The sequence below is a fragment of the Pleurodeles waltl genome, chromosome 6 (genome assembly GCF_031143425.1).
Source record: "Pleurodeles waltl isolate 20211129_DDA chromosome 6, aPleWal1.hap1.20221129, whole genome shotgun sequence".
Taxonomy (NCBI): Eukaryota; Metazoa; Chordata; class Amphibia; order Caudata; family Salamandridae; genus Pleurodeles; species Pleurodeles waltl.
In genome coordinates this window covers 141459220-141474821 of record NC_090445.1, presented here as the reverse complement: position 1 = coordinate 141474821, position 15602 = coordinate 141459220, and positions in this window count along the sequence as shown.

The window sequence follows — 15602 nt, the reverse complement described above, 5'->3', positions numbered from 1 at the left end:
GGGGGCAGTCATTCAAGTTTCGTTAAATAATGTGTTCGCCTTATAAAGGCACAACCCCTGTCTCCTGTGACATTACTGGAATTGACGTCAGCAGAAGTGAATCCCCCACAGATAGTTTCTCTCCCATTTAGCCGACAAAAATTGATTCTCAGAAAGGAATCAAGTTTTCTTCCTTAAAAATGCCGTTCAGTCCCCGCCATGAAAAAATAAATAAGATTTAATGTAGTTAATTGTTTTACTTATGTTTGGGAAAGGTGTTCTCAAGCTTGAGCACATGCACAATGAAGAAAGAAACGAGTACAAACCCACTACATGGGACAATTGCATCACTTTATGTTATGGATAAGGTTTACTATAAAGGTGAATAAAAGAAAGGTTTTCAAATGCATTTACTTTTCTGGATGGAGGGCCAGAAGTATGACCATTTCATTTTGTGAGTCTCTATGTGCGATTCATTGGGAAACGCAATCAGAAACATGCAAAATGAAACGTATAAATGTGTCTGAGACGGAAAACGTCCTAGACAATGCGTTGCAAACAACGCAGTCGTTTCCTACTAAAGCGGAACAATGCTTGGTGGAAAAACGCATGCATTTTTCTCTGCCTTAACCACGCATGTGCCAAACTATGCATATGGGTGGTTAAGGCAAAAAAAAAAATGCACAGCGCTCTGCAGAGGACGCAGTGAGATAAGTGGGGCTGGGGTAATTTTTGGGATGGGGTGGATTACGGGCTTAGGGTGATGGGGAAAAGACTATTTTTTTTATTTTTAGTGGGAGGCGTAGGGGAGTTTGGGGAAATTTAGTTTTTAGGGCTTAGGGTGGGTAGGGAGACTGGGTAGTTTTTTTTTTTTTTTTTTAGGGCCGGGGAAGTTTAAGGAAGGGCAGGAAGAGAGGAAGAAGGATCAGGAGAGACATGGTAAGGTAAGTGGGGTTGTATTTAGTGCTTAGTGCGTGGTTGGCGGTCAGGGTAGTTTATTTTTTAGGGGCAGGGTGGAGGATTCGGGTATTTTTTTTTTAGGGCTTAGAGTGGGTGGGGGTCAGGGTCGTTTAGTTGTTGGCGGTGGGGGAACATTTTAGGGCTCAGGGCGGTTGGGGGTGTCGGGTAGTTTAGTTTTTAGGGGCAGGGATGGGGGTAGGGGTACTTTTGTTTAGGGCTTAGGGTGGGTTGGGGGTCATGGAAGTTTATTTATTAGGGGGTAGGGCTCAGGGTGGGTAGGGGACGTCTGGGTAGTTTACTTATTAGGAGGTAGTTTATTGGGGGTAGTTTTGGGCCTCAGGGCAGGGGGTGGGGATTATATGACAGAACCACGCATGCCGTTTCCACATATGCCTTTACTAAGCATGCTTTTACAACAAAATCCATTGTAAAGGCCTGCGTGGTAAAGGCATGCATGGAAAAGGCGCAGTCGTGGTTCTGAGCATGTTGTTACGGCATACGTTGTTCTGGTATGCTTAGTTCTGTCATACAACTGTCTCAGACACACTTAGTGATTCCCAATGGGGCCGCAAACGACCTACCTCACTAAGGGCCAGATGTACAAAGCTTTTTTTCTGTGTGCAAATGGCCAGATTTGCAGAATCTGGCTGTTTGCACACAGAAAAACCATTTTGGTATGTACAAATGCTATTTTGCAATTCGGTATTCTATTTAAGGAATCACAAAATGGGTTTGCGACTCGCAATTAGGAAAGACGGTGCAAAGGGCGTCCCTTTCCCAATTTCAAACTGGTGTGAACCCACTTGCAAATGGGAAGGGGTCCCCAAGGGGCACCTTCCCATTTGTGAATCGAGGTGAAAACATTTTTTCAGAGCAGGCAGTGGTATCACAGACCACTGCCTACTCTGAAAACATGAAACTGAAATGTTTCATTTTTTGTTTTTTAAACACATCCCATTTTCCTTTAAGGATTAAGGAAAATGAGCTACGTTTAGAAAAAATATTGTTTTATTTAAAAGCAGTCACAGACATGGTGGTCTTCTGATCCAAGCAGGCCACCATCCTTTTGATTCTTGCGATTTCCACTGGGTTGCAAATTGCGAGCTATCTCATTATTATTAATGAGGTAGGTCATTTTGCGACCCACTGGGAATCGCAAAAGAAACTTAATGGAGTTCCGTACATTTAGAATCCTGAGTTCCTAATCGCAATTACAAAGGTTCGTACATGTGGCCCTAATATTCATGAGGTAGGTCGCAATTTGTGACCCAATTAGGAATGGCCGCACTCACAAAGATCCTGCTGGGAACAGCAGATCACTATGTCTGGGACTGCATTTCAAATTAAAAAGAAAAAAAGAACAGGTGATGGATTGAATGCTGAACAATGCAAACATTCACCACCAGTCAAAAAGATCTGGGTTTAGTTCATTTTTGCTGTTGGATTCAAGCTAGTCTGGATGTTGAGGGGTAATAACCCCAAACTAGTCCTAGGATGCTTGTTTCCAGTCCAGGGAGTACCTGGTCTGGCAGTTCGGGCTGGACTGTTCCCATGGGGGACAGGGTCAAGACTGATTTGCATATGGCTGGGTCCAAACTGCGGTTTCATTGTGAGCAGAAGAACAATTGATTTAACCCAGATCTGTGACTGGGGTGAGTGTTTGAAAAGTTTCAGCACTCCATCCATCATCCTTTTGTGTTGCTTTTCAAATAAGCTTTTTTTTTTTTTTTTAAATGCAGCCCGTTTCCTTAAAGGACAAAGGGAATCATTTCAAACAAAAAAAAACAAAAAGGTTTTCTTTCATTTTTGCCGGAGTAGGCAGTGGTCCGAAAAAATATTTTTGCTTCCATTCACAAAGGGGACCCCTTGCCGGTTGCGAAAGGGTTAACACCAATTTGAAAGTGGTCTAAACTGTGATTGTTTTGCAACCGCATTCACAGTTACAAAACAATCATACATACCACTGCGACTTGCAATTAGGAAAGGATGCCGTCGGGCTGCCCCTTCCTAATTGCGAGTCGCAAACCTATTTTGCAATTCGGTAAATGGATTACTGAACCGCAAAATAGCATTGGTACATACCTAAATGCTATTTTCTGTTTGCAAACGACCCAATTACCTTAATCAGGCCGTTTGCAAGCAGAAAATAGCTACATACATTTGGCCCCAAATATTTTGCCTGCCTGCATTTTCTGTAGTTTTTTTCAGTATGTTTTTAAAACACATGGTGCCTGGTTCACGAAGATTTTTCTGTGAGTAGGTGAGCCTTACACCTGTATTAGTCCAGACATACTCCAATACTATTAACTTGAGAAAAAAGGCACGCTCTCTCTCCACATGTAGCAACGCTATCTAGTAGAGGACACGGAATGAAACAAAGTTATGTGATGTGGGTTGTCAGTTTCAGAATAAGCAGAAACTCATGTAGAAGAGAAATGCAGTAAATTGTCCCTACTTGAATTAATGTACCACGAGGCAGAAATGTGAAAATCCTCCCAATTTTTAATGCCACTAGAGGGAACCCGCAGCATTTGTACTGACAAGTAAATTGAGGCAAGGTGTTAGAGGAAGCGTCTTATCTTTTTTTAAATCCTGGTTGATTTGCATGCATGTCGCCATTCAAACCGTTGTAAGCAGCTGGTGTAACAGAATCCAAAGCAATTAAGGCATTTCAGTACTTCCTGTCTTTCAAAAGCTATAAAGTGTTGAGGCAGAAATGTGGCACAATGCATTGATGGAGTCTAGTAAGATCATCTATGTCTGCATTAAGGTGGTGGATAGCACTGCTTGTGGAGGTCTTGTGGGGGATAGGAGAGCATAGACCGAGTTCTCTAGATCACTAATGTCTAACCCAGCCCCTCAGCTGATCACAAGCCTTCTGCTTTGATCCATCTATGCTCTTTCCGCCAGTGGTGACTAGAACACAGCATCTGGTTGAACCTACTTTCATATTGACCTATTGTGAGCTGCAATGGTTTCTCCTGCTTGTTGTGTGTCATTAGTGAGAATGCAACTGAAGGGAGACACCACTACATCCAAGCTACACCCAAGCTTCATATGAAAATGATCTCTAGTGAGAATTTTATTGCATATAATTTCGTCAATATAAGAGTAAGCACTTCCCCATGAGTACTTAAGACTGTTGCCCCTTTCCACGACTTATGCACATGTGCTTTGTACTAAGCCCTCCTCTTCTGTTCATCACATTGTGGAACAGTCTGCTGTGTTTTTCAGAATATAGAGATATCTGTTTCTGTGGTTGCCAACACTCCGAATCAGAGTTTACAGCTGCAAACATAGATTTTCCAATGTACAAATCCCATTTTAAGACTCCTAAAATGGGATTGCAGTGGGATACTGATTTGTATTGGAAGGGGCATGTTTTGGACGTTCTTCCCAAATACCTATTCAGTATCCAGTGGATCAATGGGTTCCAACTCGAAATCAAGTTGCAAACTATTGAAAAATTGCCTACTCCCAATGCAGGGTAGTAACCCATTTGCAAAAGAAGGTCACCTTTTGACCCCTTTATCCTTTGGTAGTATTGAAAAATGTTTCAGAGAGGATTGATAGTGGCGCTTTGGACTCTTTTCTAAAACTCTTTAAAAAAACATTTTTTAAAACACATTTAAAGCATTTTGGAAAGAAAGGGGCTTACTTACAAGCCCTTTTGCTGCCATTGCGTCACTTTTTACCATGGAAATGACACACCGATGGCGCAAGGGGTTTGTAAATAAGCCCCACAGTGTTTAGGGCTATGCATCAATGGTTTGTAATTGCAATTTTGGTTGCAAACCATTGATATGCTATTGACCCCTCAAAGAAGGAGTAAAACCTTTCCAATTGGGACCCCTTCCCCTTTGTGAATGAAAAAAAAGTTTGCCTGGGATTGGGAAGTGGTCCAAAGGACCACTGTCAATGCTTAAATAAACATTTTTAAAAAGTATTATTTTTCCTAAATGCAGACCTGTTTCAGTTGCAAAAATGATGCTCTCAAATTGAGACTAGTTTTTGTGACCAGCATAATAATCATCTGGCCCACAGGCCCTCAGCATAAGCAAACCGACATTTTTTTGTTTTAACATATTCAGGCCCCTTTGTCCTGACATTTACCATAAAACTCATAGTACAGTAATGAGATGTATAAAAATGACTTTGGTGAAAACGTTTAATGAATCTTTTCAAAAAGACACATGTATAAGTCTATATTTATAAGAACGTACATCATTTCGTTCATATGTATACACAATTGATCATCCGTCACTTTTGTGAGATATGAGACGACTGATCAGTCTAAACAAAAACAAACAACATAAGGTGCTCCAAATGACGACACAGTGAAAAGTGTCAAAAACATGTGCCATGACAAATAACAAAAGGCAGAAGGAGGACAATCAACAGATACAGAATTGGCGAAATGTGAATGGTCAATTTCCAACATGAAACCCCATAGAAACAATTTGAATAAATGTTCAAGTGTTCCTTATGTCCTTGATAATAAGGATTTTCAACTGAGAAAAGTCGACGTTTTGACCCCACTTGGATTGACTATGCCGGGGTCTTCATCAGGACCAAAGGCAATATTAAGGACCGAATCAGACTCAATCTGGGCAACTGAGTTATAATTGTTTGTGTCACAATCACTTTGTGTCTTCATCCACAAAATCCCAAATTACCACTGCACACTAATCTAAGTGGCACCCACATGCGTCCTCCCTGTCTACATTGAACTAACCTATACAGTCACTAATGCATCAATCCATTTCATTCATCAATTTACCTATCCACTCACACACTTATACACCAATCTGCTCAACTACTGTACTCTAATTCATCCTCCAAACCATTCCGCCATCCTTCTACCCATCCTGCATTATACCCATTCAGTCACACACTCAATGCTATATCCACACTTAAATCGTTCTTCACAACACTTTAGCCACCCACATCATAAAACGTTGTCTGCATCCTCTCACATCTTCACATGTGCACCCACTTTACTCAGTGTTGCTGTTACCTGATATCTGCATTGTGCACTGAGATCACTGGTGTGACCTTGTATCAAACATCTGCCAAACACCTACTCGCCGATGTATTCATCTTATGAGTCACTCACTTACCCATCCACTCATCCACCTCACCACTTAGCTGATGATCCGTCACTCGACTGTAAATGCTCAACTCTCACTCATCCAACCAGCCACTCCCCCACTCACAGTCCTCTTTTCCAGGAGTGTAACACAGGCCCCTGCAGTCTCTGTGGCGCAAAGAGGCCTTCACCCCTTCAGGGCTCTCCAACTCTGTGAGCTATGGGAAACTCAGCCCCACATCACATTCTGCAAGAGGGCCCACCATTTTGCATTATGGCATTGCTCTTTTTGTCTACTCACTCATTCATCCATCTGATTATACATCCACATACATGAACTTATGTAAACAAGCATCAGTTTTCACATAGCACTTCAGGCATGACCTTTATTACTGAACAGAATATCTCAGAGCACTGCCCTAGAAAATGAGACTATATTCTACAAGTGTCTCACAAAAATGGACCTAACACTCCAGATGAGGCCATTGCAACTGGATACAAATGGCCAAGTGATGAATATAAAACTAAATACAATATTCCAGGTGTGGCCTTGAGAACTCTCTCTCAGTTCACACACATACGCTTAAAAACTGGACATCACACTCCAGACGTGGCCTTCAGAGCTGCCTCTCGTTGCACACATGTTCCCTAAAGAACTGGACACCAAACTCCAGAAGTGGCCTCCAGAAGTGAACATGATATGGATGTCCTATCAATGAAGTGCACGCAGTTGGTTTCCCCTTCCTTATCTTGCTCTCCATGTGGTCTTGTCATATTGTTTACCCAATGTAAGATGAGATGAAAACTCTAGGATGGTGCAGGACAAAATCATTCTGCACTGCTCCTGCCCGTGTTGTATGTGTCACCTATGTTTCACCAATGTGTGAGGAAATCTTGTCCTATGTAGCACTGTTCCAGTCAAATGGAAGATTGCATTGTTGCAGCTTATCTTGTAATTATTCTGTACATGACAAGAAAGTCTTTACTAATGTTGCACATGGTGCGTTTGTGTGTGTGTGTGTGGGAGTGGTGGGTGTCTGTGTGTGAGACTTGGTATGCGCTTTGCCTGTTCTTTTTATAAAATAATCATGAACGGCTGCTTCCCAAACTGTGCCTTTTTTTCTGTTCAAGTATGACTGAAGCTTGCACATCTGCTGCCCAGAATGTGTAACATATGTTAATGAAGCTTTTATAAAACTTGCAACTACACAAAAGACAAAACTGTTGTGGATGGATGGATGACACCAAGAGACTGCACCTTCCACAGCTGCGTCTTTCTGCAGCATTGTAATTGCATGCACTGCTGCTCACACAAAACACATATTTTTCATTCAATATGTTGCTATATTGAGTGCTCTACATTTTATCTGCTCTTAGGGTGGAGATCAAAAGCCAGAATTTATCGCAATTATAGTATAATGGGTTTATAAACGGTTTCCAAGAAGTTTACTGTCTAAACTTGTTGAACGTTGCTAGTGCAACACACGTGGCCTTGAAGTGACGTTAGTTACTTTCATTATAGCCACTCCCCTCCCTGCTTTAAGCTGTTATTAATGTGATTATCATTTTGAGGCATATCCTTTCTTCACAGAGATGCTACAAGTTGGTGCATCACCAAAATGTGCTGGCATCCAAGCATGGTGATAAATCCTAAAGCCTCGAGGCCAGAAGTGTGGGGTGGGTGGAAGGGCTTTAGTTCTTCAAACTTCATTAAATTATATAAGAATCCAGTTTGTAAATATTGAGAATGAAAAACAACAGAAGTAAAAAAAAAAAGCAAAAATTGGTCTTGTCGGAGAAAAATGAAGTGCTTGCATTTTTTTCAACAAAATTAGTGAAGTATCCCTCGAACCACTTTTCTTTTTTTTAGTTGAAGTTTTACTTGCCTGTGTGCACGAATATTTTACTGCATAAGGGATTTTATTGGACAACAATTTTCTGGGACTCAAAAAAGTTGTTACAAAATTACAAGTCCTTGATGTGCAAAAAAAAGAAGCATTTCTTGAAATAGCGATTCTCAAATTGAAATGCCAAGACAATCTGAATTTCATTAAAGACATGGAGGCTAACATTATGGGCCTTATTACAACCCTGTCACAGTGGTGGTCTGACCGCCGCCAGAGAAGTGGTCTGACCGCGTTGGAGGCAGTCTAACTGCCACATTATGACCGTGGCAGTTGCGCCACAGTCGGACTGCCAGCACCGCCAGTTTACCTCCACAGGTGAGACTGGTGGTCCTAATCCTCCAGGGCAGTGCTGCAAGAAGCACCACCATGGGGATTACGATCCCCCTCTCCACCAGCTTTTACATGGCAGTACCACTGCCATGTAAAGGCAGGCGGAGACAGGGTGCAGGGGAGCCCCTGCATTGCCCATGCACCTGGCCCCATGGCTAGCCCCATCGCGATGTTCACTGTCTGAATAGCGCGACTGGTGCTGGTGCACCCTACGCACAAAGGAAACCATTTGAAATTAAGCCACTTGAAATGCAGAACATCAGAGAGTGTCGATTCTCATAGTTCAAATAAATAGAGAATCATGATTTTATTAAAGATAAGGAGGCTAGCTTTATGCATAAACCCTTTTTCACCTCTTCCAAGCTACAACTTTCAAAGCTCCATAATAGAACCAAGTATTGTAACATAAATAGAATTAAACTTTCAGTCCATAAAATATCCCAGCACTCCAGTTTTCTCCTCTTTTGTTTGGTGCTATTCACTCCAACTACAAACAATAGTAAGAATGTACATAGAGTTCATTATATTGGATATCCAGTTAATACACTCTTCTTTCTTTTTAACTTACTCCCTCCGAGGAAAGGGAGGTTAGGAGGGATAATGCTAGCCTCCTTGTCTTTAATAAAATCACAATTCACTATTCATTAAAGCTATGAGAATCAACATTTTATAGCAGGACAGGATGCTATAACTTTGCATGTTCAAAGCTTCTCAAAATAGAAATAGATACATGCTCTATGAGTTTAAATTAAAATGTCCTAAACACGCCTGCATTAGACCAATCTGCAGCTTTTAAAATATCTTCCAATCTCCCTCTGAAGAAAACATCTGTGATGACATCCCTTCCCTTATCAAATGAGCTGTAAAGTTTCCCACGCTCACATGTGCTTCTCTCATAACATTCTTCATCCATCGTGCAATTTTTGGCACTGAAACAGCTCTAATAGGTTTTACATAAGAAATCAACAGTTGAGTTACACCATCAGCCCTGATTTCTTCCATCCTCTTCTCAAATTCTCTGACACAACTGACAACACACAAGTTTGTTTTTTTCTTCAAAACATGGATAAAACACAGATTCTGACATTGCATTTGTCCTCTTCCATACCTCAAACAAGACTCCTTCTGTCTGAAAAGATCTACTTACCAGATCTAAAGCATGAACATCAGAAATCCATCTAATTTATATCAAACAAAACAGTCACCAACCCCCTCAAACCTAGAAACCTATCTGTTGGCCAACTATCAAACAATCTGAAAACTAAATTCATATCCCATAATTTACCATATGTAGCCATGAGAGTTCTTTTCATCACTCTACACACTAACAGACTTTTACCTACAGACACACGCTTTAAAAGAGAATGTCCTGCAGCAATAGCCGATCTGTAACAATTCAAATTTCAGTAGGCTAAACCTTGATCATATAATTCTGCTAAGAAATTGGCTACCTCAACATCATCCACTTCAAGGGGATCCAAACTCCATTCCACACACCAACATGCCCAAACATTCCAGGTTCCCTGGTATCTTTTTTTTTGCTCCTGGACCCCAAGATTCATTGAAGAGCTAAAAAGCTTCACCCGAAAGATCTCTAAATCTTTCTGAACTCCTGATATCCTTCAAACTAGAAGTTTGAGCATATGGGTTTCTACACGAGGTTGGTCTACTCCATCTCTCCCATCAACATTCCTTGACAACATTCTATAGGTAGTTGAATTTCTACTGCCATCTCTAGAACTGTAGGAAACCAATTCTGAGTGCTCCAGAAAAGAGTTAATAGCAATAATTGACACTTCTGCCTCCTGACTTGTAGTAATACCCTCTGGATCATTGCAAAAGGTGGGAATGCATACCCCTTCAATCCTGCCCAATTCTGAAAAAAAGGTGCCCACTGCTAATGCTTGTGGATCTGGATGCCAGCTGAAGTAATCTTTCTTCTGAAATGTTAACCTGGAAGCAAAGAGATCTACCTCTATTGGACCTAGGCTGAACTTTATTTCCTTGAAAATGTGCCTATTTAACATCCATTTTCTGTATTCCTTGATAAACTGAGAGTTCAAGTCTGCTATAACATTCACCTTTCTGGTAAATACTGCACTGTCAAATCCATTTCCTGTTCCTTGCAAAAACTCCACATTTCTTTTGCAATTTCTGTCAATCTCTTGGATCTGCTTCCTCCAAGTTTGTGTTTACGGTACTGCAGTGACATTGTCAATCGGGGATTGATCCCTCAAAGACTCCCTGAAAACTGCCCAAAGCAAAGTAACCTTGTCTTGTTTCTCTGACGCATTCCATCTCCAATCTGTCTCTTAGTTGTTGAAAAATGCACCTCATCCTAAAGCGCTTGCATCCGAATTCAGAACAAAATCTGCAACTGTCCCAAACACTGCACAACCATTCCATTCCTCCAAGATTTCCAGCCACCAAGTTAACTATTTCTTCACATCCTCTGTCTTTTGCACCTTGTCTCCATACCATGAACCTTTTGCTAAACCTGAACTCTTCAACCTCTGTAGAGCTCTGTAGTGTAAGAGGCCTGGGAATATGGCCTGTATCGAAAATGACTAAAGACCCACTACATGAGCTATTTCCCGCAAATATACTTCCTCTTTAATTCTTAATAGACAACCTCCTTCTTTAACAATTTTATTATCCTTTCTGGTAACCTTAGTTGTACTTTCAGTGTATCTATAATGAATCCTAAAAATTCGAATTGCTGGGTTGGATTCAAAATAGATTTTCCCGAATTCACAACAAAATCCACATTTTCCAACAGTTGTCTCACTGAAGTCAATTGCTTTTCCAAAACCCTTCTTTTTTCTGGCTCATAACAAAGATTTTGTCCAGATAAATTACTATCCTAATCCCCTGTTCTCTCAACAGCCCAACAACCATTGTAAAACACCACAGGGTGAGCGAAAGACTAAATTGCAGGCTGTGAATTGGTGTAACTTCCTGTTTCAATAGAACTGAAGAAACTTCTGACTCTCTCTGTGGATCGGAACAATGAAATAAACATCCGTCCAGCCCAATTTCACTAACCAATCTTTTTCATTCAAAATGTCCCTCAACATATTTATTCCCTCCATCTTGGAATGATAATAAGTTACATCCTGATTCACTAGCCCTAGATTTATGACTGGCCTCTAACCTTTGTCTTTATTCTTGACTATAAACAATGTATTCACAAAACCTTTTTCTTCCTCTTGCACTTGAATTATTGCATTATTTCCCAACATTTACATGATCTCTTGACTTACTACCTCTTTCTGATCTTTTTGGAAACTTAGGGCCATATTAATACTTTTTTAGCACCGCGTTTCCGTGATATTTTTACACAAAAGCGGTGCAAACTTTCAAAATACAATTGTACTTTGTAATTTTGCACCGTTTTTGCAAGAAGATTCTTATCATGATCAAGTCCTATACGCTAACATCCTGAATTAAAGTGCTGCTTCCTCCACTAATTCCTAACCTTTTCTGATAGCAATAGCTATCCTTTAAAAATGTAAAATATCATAAATCAAACGAATTCAATTGTTGTACATAATATTATTTACAATATTAAGACGTACAAACATCAACAGTAAAATACATCATCTATATTGATTACAGACTTATTTCAAATTCATAAATTCCTTAATCACATAAAATGCCTAAACCACAAGAAAATTCTCATAATGGTCAATCCTGTACACTATCTCACTATATTAGAGTACAACTGCCTCCACTAATTCATAATGTTTTCTGATAGCAATAGCTAGTCTTAAGAAATTTAAAATGGCATAACAAATATCAATTGAATTCAGCTGTTGTATAAACGTCAAAGCGTCATTTTAGAATGTAAATTGTAATTTCTGTAAAAATGGTAGTAATAATGTACTTCTAGGAGTGAACAAAATAAAAGAAAATTACATGTACTTTGTTTAGAAATAGAGTCACACAGACTATTCGGAAGCGCTTTTTGCCAGCAACATTGCTTAGAAAAAGCCACTCTAAAATGAATCAGGTTTAATCTAAATAAAACAAGAAGAGAATATTCAGAGAAATTCGGGAACCAAGATAAATAGGGTTCCATCCAAGATGTTGTTGAGATCTGAAAATAGGGGTCAAAAGTTTTCAATTGCGATGCCTCATGTAATGTAGATTCCTTCCTTGCGGTCACATATTTACTCAAAATTAGGTGCAAGTTCAACGATTGTTCAATAGTGCCAAGACCGGGTCTAAAACCATATTGGATTGGAGACATAATCTTTGCCTCAGTAGCCCAATCCTCCAATCGGGTCAAAATTACACTTCCCAGTACCTTGGCTGTGGAATCTATAAGGAAAATTGGTCTGTAACAAGATGGATCTTTCCTACAGCCCTTTTTAAAAATAGGGATAATAGTAGCCAATTTCCACAAAGAGGGGATCTTACTCATAATTACACACCTTAGTACATTAGTAGCTAAAGGACCCCAAAGGCCCGGCGTGGACTTAAAGAGGTCAATCGGAACCCCGTCCAGTCCAGCGGCTTTCCCGGATCTCGAACAAGCAAGAGCATTATTGACCTCATACAGGTCAAATGACAAATCAATAGTAGTCGAGTTAAAGTCCACAGGGCTCTGATTATCTCTTTCATCCCCTACAGACAATGTGTTGTTCTCTGGCTGAAAAACCTTAGTAAAATGGGTTACCCACACTGTTTCTGGTATCAAACATTCATCCTCCTTATTATTCTGATCCGGAAAATAAGAATGATTGATCACTCTCCAGAATTGTGAGGTATCCTTCAGTTCGGTGGCTGCCATTAGTTCGTCCAATGCGCTAGACCTGATTTAATTTTTTCTCACTACCAAGGCTGCCTTATATTGTGCCCTGACTGTTCGTACTGAATCGTGGGAAAAAGGGCTTGATCTAAGAGCCCTTTTCAAATCTTTATGGGCCTTTGTGCAAGCAGAATTGAACCAGCGGCACGCCCTTGGACCGCAAATAGGCCTATAAATTACCAACGATTCTGAGATAGCAGAACATAATTTCACATACTCTAATGCTAACTCATCAGGGGTGCTTTGTCGCCACAGACATAAATTAATCGAATCCAAATTATGTTCAATATTTCCTGAATAAATATTTTAGGGTCTACTCTTTCTCACTTCAGAAGAAGACCAAAGTTTTTACTAAAAGTGGTTGTCCTATTTAAATCCCTGTTACTTGTAACTGGTTTAATATTACATGTAAGTTCGATAAATAATAGGTTGTGGTCACTGGCACAATGAGGTATTATCTTAAAATCAAGAATTAAAAGGAAGTCAACAGCACTAGTAAGAATAAAATCAATAATTCTCCCTTTGGAATTCCCTGTGAAAGTTGGTAATTTTTGGATAGCTGCGTTTGCCTTATCTCTAGCATATACAAGGTCAAGTTTATAAACAAAAGTATTTAAGACCTCCCCTTGATTAGTATGAATAAAATGAGTTAAAGCCTGTCTATCCTCCATAAGAGTACAATGAGCATCTGAAACTTCCATATTACATAATGGAGTATTAAAGTCCCAGCCCATATAATAGTATACTCCTTGTCCTGGAGCTTGTCAGAAAAATCCAGAAAATCTGTAACCTATTCAAAACTTTCCTTCAGAAGATCGTTTGGAATGTTATTATAAAAGTACATTATCAGGAGGCCTTTACTCCCTTCATATAACAATAAAACAATCATAAAATAGGGTGAGGACCAAATTAAGGAAACCTCCAGTTTTGGGTGCTGCAAAGAGACAATAACCATAAGGCCCCTGCTTGCCCTTCCCGCTGGGGAGGGGATTGCCGGTTGATGTACAGAATAATATCCATATAAAAAAAGGGGGTCCATTGACCAGGTCTCCTGAAAACAAATTATGTCATAAGAGGATATAAATTCTAACCATTCTGGATTATTTGCCTTCGACCGAAGCCCTGCAATGTTCCAACATAGTAGCGTTAACGATTTAGATCCTGAACCTACCACCATATTCTCATCGCTCACTGCCTCTAATGGGGGAGTGTCTTTCTCATCGGGCCCCCTTGTACTAAACAGTTATCCAACCCAATATCATCAACAGAACCCTCCCAAACGCCTTCCAATGCCCTAGCCCTGATTAGATGTCAATCGTTCTCATCAAGGGGGGTTAAGGCCTGTAAGTAACCAGAGGAACTTAGAGACTGTACTTGAGTTGTGGGCAGTCATACATTATTAACACGTTGTGCTGCCCTCACTGAAGCATGTGCCAAAGAAGGGTCATAAAAATGGCTAAGTGGGAAGACGATAACTCCCTCATCCTTCCCGGGACAGTGAGACAAATCTGCCATCAAGCATTTTACTAAACAAGGATTATCAAAATTAATCGCAATGCAATCTCCTTCATAGACCGTATTTGGTAGGCCAACCCAATTTACTCTGCGAGCCATAAGAATCCTATCATTTAGATCACCCTTGTATCTGGACTTAGATCCTAACCAATGAGCAGATTTTTTTATTAATGCCTTAGTATCTTCTTCATGACAGGGGCCTAAAGGAGGTACTCTTGCAAGAACCAAAACGAATGGCATACAAGCTGGAGGGAGTTGCAATGCCTGTTTGCTTTTAGAGATAGAAGTAGGATTGACATAAGGAAGGAGTGGGCGGCCTGGATGGAGCCCGGTTCTGGACTCAACAGGGGGATTTTACTCCACAGATGATAGACCAGGCCCATCCAACGGCCATACCAAAGGTAGAACTTGAGTGATCAATGGTGTATTATACGGGACTTCTACTTTGTCTGCCACCACATCCACCATAGAACAATCACCCAAGTTAATAGGTCCTGATATTAATTGGGGATTTAGTTTAGACAGGGTTATGTAAAATTGGTCCAATTTTCTGTCTAACAAACTAAACAGTTTCTCCTCCCAAGCTGCACAGAATGATTTAAATATAGAATCAACTGTATATATGAGTTTGTCTCGCCAAGATCCCTTCTCATTTTTATCAGATATGAGATTAGTCAAACTCAAATCAGGGACCGTCAAGTGACAGACAGAGTGATCCAAGGGTGGTGAAGATTTCCTCTTTGTCCCTGCATCACGTTTGGTGGTTTTAGAGCGGCCCCCCACTTTCCTTTTTTTCAGTGGTGGAGAAACCACGGGAGAGCGGACTGCAGTGGGATTGTTGGGGACACTTGGGTCTTGCATAGGAGAAGCTCCTATACCAGACTGAAGGGCATTAGATGAAGAAACAATCAAAAGTACCTCATGAGTAGACTTAGTTAAAATAATAGGTTTGAAGGGTAAATTCTGAGTTGATTTGTGAACAGCCCCAATTTGTTCTTCAACCTGCACC